The 9,820-nt window shown below is 43.3% G+C and overlaps 1 protein-coding gene across 5 annotated transcripts in view; it reads left to right on the top strand.

Annotated features, from left to right (window-relative positions):
* Window positions 1–213: 213 nt before the first annotated feature.
* SYK (spleen associated tyrosine kinase) overlaps window positions 214–9,820 on the top strand; it is a 94,283-nt gene continuing 84,676 nt past the window's right edge. For 2 of the 5 annotated variants that reach the window (XM_082471277.1, XM_082471273.1), the window contains exon 1: window positions 214–460. The gene's annotated coding sequence lies outside the window, so the exon portion shown is untranslated. Of the gene's footprint in view, window positions 461–516; window positions 619–679; window positions 9,528–9,820 lie in introns of those variants that run through there. The other 3 variants (XM_082471274.1, XM_082471276.1, XM_082471275.1) reach the window with 3 other exon arrangements.

Raw genomic sequence — 9,820 nt, 5'->3', positions numbered from 1 at the left:
TGGCCGCGCGCCCTTTTTTGGTATGAAGCCCCCTTGTCCGGGCCGTCTGCGCCCGGGAATTGGCAAGGAGCGCCTACCCGGCTCCTCTTTCTTCTCCCCTCCGGCCTCCCGCCTCGTAGGCCAACCCCGCGGGCTGGGTTCCCGCGCGCTCCGGCCGCCGCTGCCCTGCCCTGGGCGCTGGGGGCGCATGCGGCACACTGGTCGCTCGCGGCGCACGGCGGCGGGGCGGTCCCGGGGCGGTGGAGCGCGGCGGCCGGGAGGAAGTGCGGGGCCTGCCCGGGAGCGTTAAGGAAGTTGCCCAAAATGAGGAAGCGTCGTGCACTGGGCGACTGAGGCGACTCCGGCGGCGGGAGCAGCGAGGAGGAGGGGGCTGCTCGGCGCTGCGCCCAGAGCTGCCGCCTGGATCGCGCCAGTCCGGTCCCCGGAGACCCGCGCCCCGCCCTAGCCTCACCTGACCCAGGTAGGTGTGGCCGCGCGCTCTCTCCGCTGGGGCCGTCGGGACGCTCCTTTAGGCTTGGGAAGGCGGCGTGGAAGGGGAGAAGGCGCCGAGAGAGGGGAGGATGCAGCCCTTCCTCCTTGGCCGGCACAAGGTCTGTGCGCCTATGCAAACCCAGACGGGTACGCTCAGGGCCTTCCTGCTTTGAAAATCGGAGGGAACATTTGATAAAATTTTTCGATTGAAAACTAGTCAGTTGTGCCAGCTTTTCTCCTAAAACTAGTTAGTGCCTCTTGGGGTCCAGCTTTTGTACGGGGAGCCGGGCCCGTGGGTGGGGGCCTGTGCCGAGACGGCAAAACTTCAGGTGCTGCCGCGAGCGCAGGAAGTGCGGAAGCGGCTGGGTCCTGGGAGACTAGCTGGAGTCCGCAGGCACAAGAAACTCCGTGTCGGGTCTCGGAAAGGACACATTTTCGTTTGGCCATTTACAGAATCCACTGGAAAATTCCACTGTATTTATCGAAGTGACTCAGTGTAGGGATGTTCATATGCCTGCAAAGGTTTTATTCATACTTTTACTACAGAAAGAAAGAGCAGTTGCATAAAAACATGAAACTTTCTGAACCACTACGAAAATGTAGTATGATCGCCTTTTTTGTTTTTCACATTTTAATGGTAAAATAACTTCATCAGCCAGTAAATGACTTGGAAGAGCAGGGAAGTTTTGTGTAGTAAAATGTGAATTTAAGTTAAAGATATTTTTGGCCGTATGACTTCAAAACCTTAAACCCACCTAAATAACGATACAAAGGCGATTTTTTTTTTTTTTTTTTGGTTTGTTTGAATATCAAGAACTAGCAAGACAATCACTGGAGAAGTTAGAGTTTCAATCTTTTGGCTGTTTGAGGTGCAGTTGCTTGGGAAAGAGAATCTCATTCACGGTGCAGAGTCTCCCCAGTCATTAAGCCAAGACGTTCCCGACTGGTGATCAAAAGGCCCATGCCATCCTGCCAGGTGGCCTTTGGAAACAGGATTGCAGGTTATTTTAATGAGTTTGCCTGACTTGCCAAAGATTCCCGTTTAACCCAAGTAAAACTGTTGACTGGAGTTGTTCATTTTCTTAAACCCTGGAGGCATTTCAGTGTGTAATTAAAAGACTTGGAGATGTAGTTAAAAGACTTGGAGATACAAATTGTCACATCTGAATCTTCACGTTAACAAAGAAAAATCATGGAATGATGGAGAATTCCTGAAAGAAATGGAATAGATTCTAGTATTTGTTTTCTTTGTTTTAGTAAGAACAAATTCATTGCTATTACACAGGTGGCATTTTACTTAAATGCAATTTAATTCACTGATGTGCATACCACGCCTCCCTCTCCCTGCAAAAAAAAAAAAAAAAAAAGACCAAACAGTGCATGGATATGTTTGTCTTTGAGGTAAAAGGTTTAAATACTTGTAAAGTATTAGGTATTTTAAGTGAGAAATCTTGTCTACTAAAAATATTTTATCAAATTATTTTGTTCTGTCTACATCGAACTTTTGATCTGTTTAGGGAAATTTTGCAGTAAAATAGAAACATTTATATTCTTTGTATTTGGAGTGCTTCAATATGTAGGATTTTATAAATCATCTTAATAACCAGAATGTTTTTAATGTTTTAAGCCAAGGATAAAAGTGAGGTGTATATTTTAGCTCTTTACCTTTCCTGAGGGATGAAATTGTCAGAAAGATCATTTTATCGCTAGAGTTGCATTTCAGAAATAACTTACCTTAGCCTTCTTTAGGTTCATATTTAGTATTCTAAGTGCAGGTCTGATTTCTCTGTTATTAAACCAAAGACTTCTTAGTAGGGCATCACTTAGCACATAGCATATCCGTAATCATTATCCAAAACCCTTGTGCCAAGATATGTTTTGGAATTCAGGATTTTTGAGAATTTAGAATTCAAATTTAGAATCTGAATTTCAGCCTTGAGAAAGACATTTCTCAGAATTTAGAAAGGTCTGCATACATACTGATGCCATATGTTACACACCACTCCAACACAGCCTGGGCAGCGTCCTATAATCCCACACGTTAATATTTCTGCACAAACAGTGTGAAAAGTCTCACTAAGTGGAATAAAGAGAGGCTACAAATAGCTGTGTGTCAATGTCACTAAATGAGGTTCCCTATAAAACTCACCGAAAAACCTTGTTTTTCAGCAGTTTTTGGAGTTAGGGCTCTGGGACTGATTCTGTATTAGATTCTGTCAAGCTACTGTTTGCTTTTGAAAGCAAATTACATTTCTACTGCCCAACAACTCACACTTTCCAGTAATTAGATGGGTAATTCCCCCCTTTCCAGGAAGCCTGAAATAGCAAGAGTTCCCTGAATTTTCAGTGATAACAATCAAAATAGAGATCCTCCAAGTGAGAATAGGATGTTTCATCCTTACTGAGAGACTTTCCAACAGCAAAGTTTCTGACAGTCTGATTCTAGAGAAAGAAGGCAGTAGTTACTTAAAGAAGGGCTATTACCACCCTTCACAGCTACAGCATGGCCTTGGAAGAAATACTGTTTCCTGTTCACTTTGCAGCTCATTCTATCTCTATCTGTTATCTGTACCTAAGGAATGGCCGGGTACTTTGTACAATCTGAGCTAATTTTTGCTTTCTCAGCTTTTCACCAAATAGATTTTTTTTCCAACGATCCCCTAACTCACCACCACCCTGCCCCCCAACACTTTCTTCCACTTCTGGATTGATTTAGCTGCAAATGAGTGGAGAGAAAAATTAGGAACTTAGGCCTTTGGGTAAGAATTTTTAAAAAATGTCTGCACACTGAACATTGGTTTCCTTTTACAGCAATTGAAATCAAAAGGCAGAGTCTTAAAGAGAGATTGGAATTAAATTACCTGAGTTAATTATATCTTACCATCTTACTCTTCTACCTTGGAATTGAACAAGTTGGGTTTTCTTTTTCTTCCACTCAGAAAAAGGGAGTTTTTTTAAACTGAGGAATTTTAGGAAGATTAAAAAAACTAGGCTGATTGGATTTTAAAGGAAAAGTTTATTCATTCATTTTGACTTTATATTAGCAGGAACATTTTCTACCAGCTTATAATTTTGTCTGGCAAAATGTTAGCCTGTGTCGGTTTGAATTTTTTTTTTGCCTTTAATAATTATGTAAGTTTTGCCCTATGAATCCTGAAAGGTGGTTGCATTGGAATCTTAAGTATAGTCAAATTTAGCCACTGCCAAAAATACCAGTAGAAGGAAGAATATTTAGTTTCTATTACAGTAGGTTTAACAAATCAAAAATGACTCTCTCTTGATTCTTTTATTTCTGGGAAACTGTGTATTTGTTTTGGTGGCTGCCAGAGGCTGATGATGGGAAGAGGAAGGTGAGGATGATTTAGAATATTGTTAACACCTCAATTACTAAGGGGGATGTACTGAAAGCTTTTATGATGGGAAGAGGAAGGTGAGGATGATTTAGAATATTGTTAACACCTCAATTACTAAGGGGGATGTACTGAAAGCTTTTATGATGGACAGTATCTGGTAAGCAGCATCCTCTGTCCTGGGGGTACCTGGCTCTGACCCTGGAGTCCTGGCTCCTGAAACTGGAGAAGGCAGTACCCCTCAGTGCTGTGCTGGAGCCCTGGAGGGGAGTACAGATGTGGGAGGACACTGCGCTTCCAGATTGGCATGCTAAGTGTCACATCTTTGATCTGAGCAGAGACTGGACAGGCAGCAGGATTGACAGGAGAGTGTAGGGCTGATGTCAGAGTCAGTGAGGCTCAGGCCTGGATACAGTCAATGCGGGGGAGTGTGGAAGGAAGGAAGAGGGCCAAGGGCCAAGTGTTAGGAAAAGTCACAATTTAAATATTGGTTTGTTTAGTTATACTCAGAATGGCTACAAAGAGCATTTGAATGTCCAACAATTAACCTCCTACGTTCCCACTCCATCTCTTTGTCTTAATTACTAAATCTTCATGCTGTCTTGGTCAGTCCAACAAGTTATTAAATCTATCCGTTTCTGTTCAGTTGTCATGGAAATCTTTTGGTTCGACCAGAGTTAATCTTTCTTTTTATTTAATTTCAATTTATAACAGTACCTTCCAATGCTCTAGTACTGCTCCCCAAAAGCAATCTTTTAATCTTTTTAGCTATTTCTTCTAGAATTTTCCTTCTTATTTCCTGATGTTATGTTCACTTGCTTTTTTTTTTTTTTTTTAATGTATCAGTTTTAGACAATGTCTCCTGACTTCCTACTCTGAGAAATAAGTGCATGGCAGTCCTAGACTCTTATTACCCAGGATAATCTTTCTATAATTTAGGATTAAGATGTTATTTGGTGTTTGTTTACCTTGTTGAGGTATTATTTACTGCTAGAGCACAGTATATAATATAGTTCCATTTTCTTTCATTTCCTCCATGTTGTTTTTCCTGGTGTAAACTCTTGTTTCATTTTTGTGTTTTCTCAGTTGGTCCTGTGCCTGTTACAATTCTCTCCCCAACTCTCTGACACAAAGCTAAACACCCCCCCACTTGACTCAGTTTCCCACTGAGTCAAATATACCAAGCAACCTATCAGTTCCATTTCTCTCTTTTTCTGGAACCCTCTGCCTCCTTATGCCAGTCTGATGTTTTCTTTTCAGTCTTGCTACACACCTATTAATAACTGAAGCATATTTTGGGGAGTTGGTTAGCTAAATATATTTCCTGCAAGTTGCTGCCCTGTATACTTTTTGGAGTCTTAACATAACTCTTATCAACATTCATGTAGCTTTCAAATCATTGTAAATCCATTGTCATAATTGTTGAAAACATTTTCCCCAAACTTTTGATTTCTATGGTTATTTGCTTATTTATATAACTTATTACTTTTTGTAGCTTTTGGAACTTTTATAATTTCTCCCGTCAGGACATATTCTGAATCATGCTTCATGAAAGATTACTTTTAGCTCCAATTTAACGGTTAGCAGCTACGTTTTAAATCAGTCTCAGTGTCACCTCTGTATTTGCTCTGACCCTGATGGTTTATTATCTGATTGATGGGAATATGTATTTTCCTGGGACTGGGGAATCCACAGGGCTTTAATCAGATGGCCAGCCTCGATTCCCTGGATTTCTGAAGTGGGTGCTGTGCAATTTTAAATGGTATTCCCGAGGAAGCTTTCCTTGTTCAAGTGAGTGAAATGAGAGACAGAATAAAGTTGAGTAAGCAGGGTAACTGTCATGGGCTTGTTCAGAGCCATTGTGCAGGTGTTATGCATGGTCAGGACATATGTCACTGAACTCTTACACCCCTGTGGTCATAGGATGCATTGGTTCTTGGAGCACTGTGGGGACCAGGACTTCCGAAGTCCACTTTGGGAAACACTGGGTAACCTGCTGCCCCTTCACAAGATCCTCAGGCTTTGCTTAGGTGGAGGCAGAATGCCTCTTAAATACTCAGAGTATTTTTTTTAATTAATTAATTTATATTTTGGCTGTGTTGGGTCTTCGTTGCTGTGTGCGGGCTTTCTCTAGTTGCAGCGAGGGGGAGCTACCCTTTGTTGCGTGTGCGGGCTTCTCATTGCAGTGGCTTCTCTTGTTATGGAGCATGGGTTCCAGGTGCGTGGGCCTCGGTAGTTGTGGCACGTGGGCTCAGTAGTTGTGGCTCGTGGGCTTAGTTGCTCCGCGGCATGTGGGATCTTCCCGGACCAGGGCTCGAACGCGTGGTCCCTGCCTTGGCAGGTGGATTCTTAACCACTGTGCCACCAGGGAAGTCCCAAAATGCTAAGAGTATTTGAATCACTTGATTGCCCTAATGCTTCAAAGTCACAGTCACTGAATATTTTTATCAACAGTGGTTGAGAGTAGGGGGGCTGAGGTCCCACTGGGTTCAAATCCCACTGTGTTTTCAAGCTACTGTTTTTAGTTTTTGTAGATGGAAGCATTACAGGGGATTTCACTGTGATGTACGGTGGAGATCACCGTGCAGTGCCCATACCTGGCCTGTGGTTAGAACTGGCATAACTGTCACAGTCTCTCCCAGGTGGGTGGCTCTGGGAGTCTGCCCCTGTAGTCTTGGCTGGAGGCTAATAAGAGCAGTCCCAAATCGGTCACAGATGAGTAAGTACTATCTCTGAAGTTAGTTTCTCTGACCTCCAAGATGGGAGAACTTTCTATCATTTTCTTTTTGAAAAGTGTTAAATTGCATAACTGATGTCTAAGTACATATCCATTGGTGAAGAATTCAGATATAACATTGAAACCCTCCTTAACCACCACCCTCAGCCCCAGCCCATCCCCACTGAGGGAGGGCAACTTGGTGCATATTCTTCTAATCTTTCATCCTGTGCATTCATGCATGTGTATATATGTGTGTATTTTTAGAAGATGTAGTGTTGGTGGTGCGTGTGTGTGCCTTCTTAATACCAATATCATCCTGCAACTTTCTTTTTTGAATCAACAGGGTTGGGGGAGCCCTTCCTATCAGTGATCATCGTGTTTTATTCCAGGGTGAAAAAGATGATTGTTTATTAATAGACATTTAAGATTTTTTTCTAATTTTTGATACTGTAAACAAAGCTGCAGGGAATGCACTTTTTCTTTCATTCTTTCCCTCTGTTTTACCCTTTTCATTGCATTTCATGGAACTGACAGGTTAATCACTTTCTCAAGAAAGATCTTCAGCCCTGTCCATCCTGTTATTCAGGCCATCTATTGAGTCATTTATATTTTAGCAAGCAGGTGGGCAAGCAAACACAGAAGGTAGTTAATTGTTTATTTTTTAAGTGATACATTAGGCTCTTGCCTAATATTTGTTTTTATTACTGGTTCCAGCGTAGATGTTCTCTTCTTGCTCCATGACCTCTGTCTTCTTTGGCACCTACTCATCTGTTTGCCCATTGGGTGCCTTCCTTTGTGCGGTTAGCTTTTCTGATGTGCTTGGTACTTCTAGGATGTATGCTCGTCTTGTTTATAAGGTGCCCTAGGAGTTAGTCTTTTAATGCTGTGTGTGTTGCATGGCCCTCTTGTAACCTGTCCCCTATGAGATGTGAGGAAGGTGAGATGTGAGCAGGGCAGGATGAGCCAGTAACCAGTGCGGGGGGGTGCAGGTGCTCTCTGTTCTTCATGGATGTGGCCATACCCTGCCTCTCCAAACGCACGTCTTTCCTACAGAGGGACCCCTGTTGCTCTTAGGGGTGCCGGCAGCTGAGAAGTTGGAGAGGGCTTGGCTGCCTGCCTGCTTCCCTCTCTGCTTCTCCCTCACCCCATCCCACCCAGGCTTTGTCATTTCCAAGGCACCACACGCTTGGCTGTTCGCAGCCATCTCTAGCTGCCTACACTTAGGCTGTGGTTTCCCTCTTCAGTTTGAGCCCATCTTGCTTTGCTTCCTTCAATGATAGCAGTAGTTTCCAGCCCACTAGTAATATGCCTCCTTTGCTCCCCAGCATGGTTATGGATTTATATTCTACATTATTGTTTTCAATGCTGTTTCTTTTCTTTCTCTGCATTTATAGCTGCTGCATTTACTTGAAGGGGAAGTCCACCACTTCCTTTTTTTCTTTCTTTTTTTTTTTAACAACACCAATCAGCTGATGGTCATAGCTGTGAAGGAAGTGACGGGGAGGAGGAGGGAGAGGAGCTCTCTAGAGCAGGCATGAATGGCAGGCTTGGGGCTTCTTTGGTCTTCACTGTTGCCCTGGGAGCTGGGCCAGCCGTCCTGTAGCTTAGGCAGGAAGTATGTCCAAGGAGAGGGCTGCAGCGGTCAGGTCTGTACTGATTATTAGGAAATTGCTAGTCCCAAATCATAAGTTTCTTAGAAACACGTTTAAGGACGCCAGAGATATTAGAGGGAGAAAGGATCTTGGAGAATGTCTAATTCAACCTGCTGGTAAGCAGTGAGGCCCAGAAAGGTAAAGTGACTTTCACTTATCCAGCCGCTAAGTGATGCGGCTGTGATTCAAAGCCGAAAACCCAGGTGTTTCTAATCCAGAGCCAGAATTCCTATCCACTACTCCAATGAGGAGCAAAAAGGGACCTGCTGTCATGCCTGGTGGTGAGAAGATTTCAAGTCCTATCAGTGGAGACAGGAGCCTGAGAAGGCAGCCGGAGGGCATAAGCCCAGTTTGACGTGTAGATTTCACTCTTTTACCAGGAGTTTTAGAAAACTTATTATTATCTTTATAGCTTTGTGTTGAGAAATTAAGCAAATTCAGTAGGAATTGGACCAAAAAATCCTGAATCAATGAGAGGTTAATATGAGAATGTCTGATGCTTTTTTTTTTTCCTCAACCAAGCTTATTTATTCACTATCCCACAGGTACAGTAATTTTTTTTTTAACATCTTTATTGGAGTATAATTGCTTTACAATGATGTGTTAGTTTCTGCTTTATAACAAAGTGAATCAGTTATACATATGTTCCCATATCTCTTCCCTCTTGCGTCTCCATCCCTCCCACCTTCCCTATCCTACCCCTCTAGGTGGTCACAAAGCACAGAGCTGATCTGTCTGATGCTTTTGCATACGTCTCCTTCCAACACAGATTGAGCTGACTTTCAAATTTACCACCCAGAGTGCACTAAAGTAATGTGGGAAGCTGGTTTAAAAGGACGCACCAAGCCTTTGTCCGCCCATCAGGCCTGCATCTCTGTGGCTGTCCCCACACAGGACAGAATTGCTACTCTCTGCACACATTACTGTCCCTAGAGTTGGGGAGGGGCATACATGGGGTCCTGAAGGTTGGAATGGAGAAGGAGATAAAGGAAAATTTCAAAAGTAGTTCTATTCCATGGTGGAAACACTTGTGATGCAGGTGGGATTTCAGTGGTTCAGTGAAAGAAAGGCAGTGTGACAACTGCAAAGAAAAGATGCCTTCTAGAATGAAGATAGAAAAGTCATGTATGATTTCCCCGAAGGAGCCAATATCTGCAAAGATGTGTGCATGATGTTCCTTCTAGATTATCCCTTCTAAGAAAACTCTGGGAACTGTCAGTATCCATTAATAGAGGAATGATGTATTAGTTTGCTAGGGTCGCTGGAACAAAGTACCACAGACATTTATCATGTCACAGTCCTGGAGCCTGGAAGTCTGAGATCAAGGTGGGCAGGGTTGGTTTCTCCTGAGGGCTCTCTCTTTGGCTTGTGGACATCATCTTCTCTCTGTATCTTCACATCTTCTTCCCTCTATTGCGTGTGTCTGTGTCCGAATTTACCCTTTTCATAAGGACATCAATCATAGGGGATTAGGGCCTACCCTAATGACCTCATTTTAACTTACTCACCCCTGTAAAGACCCTATTTCCAAGAAAAGTTCCGTTCTGAGGTGCTGGGGGTCTGGACTTCAACATATGAATTTGGGAGGGGAAACAGTTCCTCCCACAGCAGGTGGTTAAGTGGAACCT

This window comes from Balaenoptera physalus, assembly GCF_965194825.1.
Source record: "Balaenoptera physalus genome assembly, chromosome: 7".
In the NCBI taxonomy this organism is placed as follows: Eukaryota; Metazoa; Chordata; class Mammalia; order Artiodactyla; family Balaenopteridae; genus Balaenoptera; species Balaenoptera physalus.
This window is presented reverse-complemented; position numbering and strand designations above follow the sequence as displayed.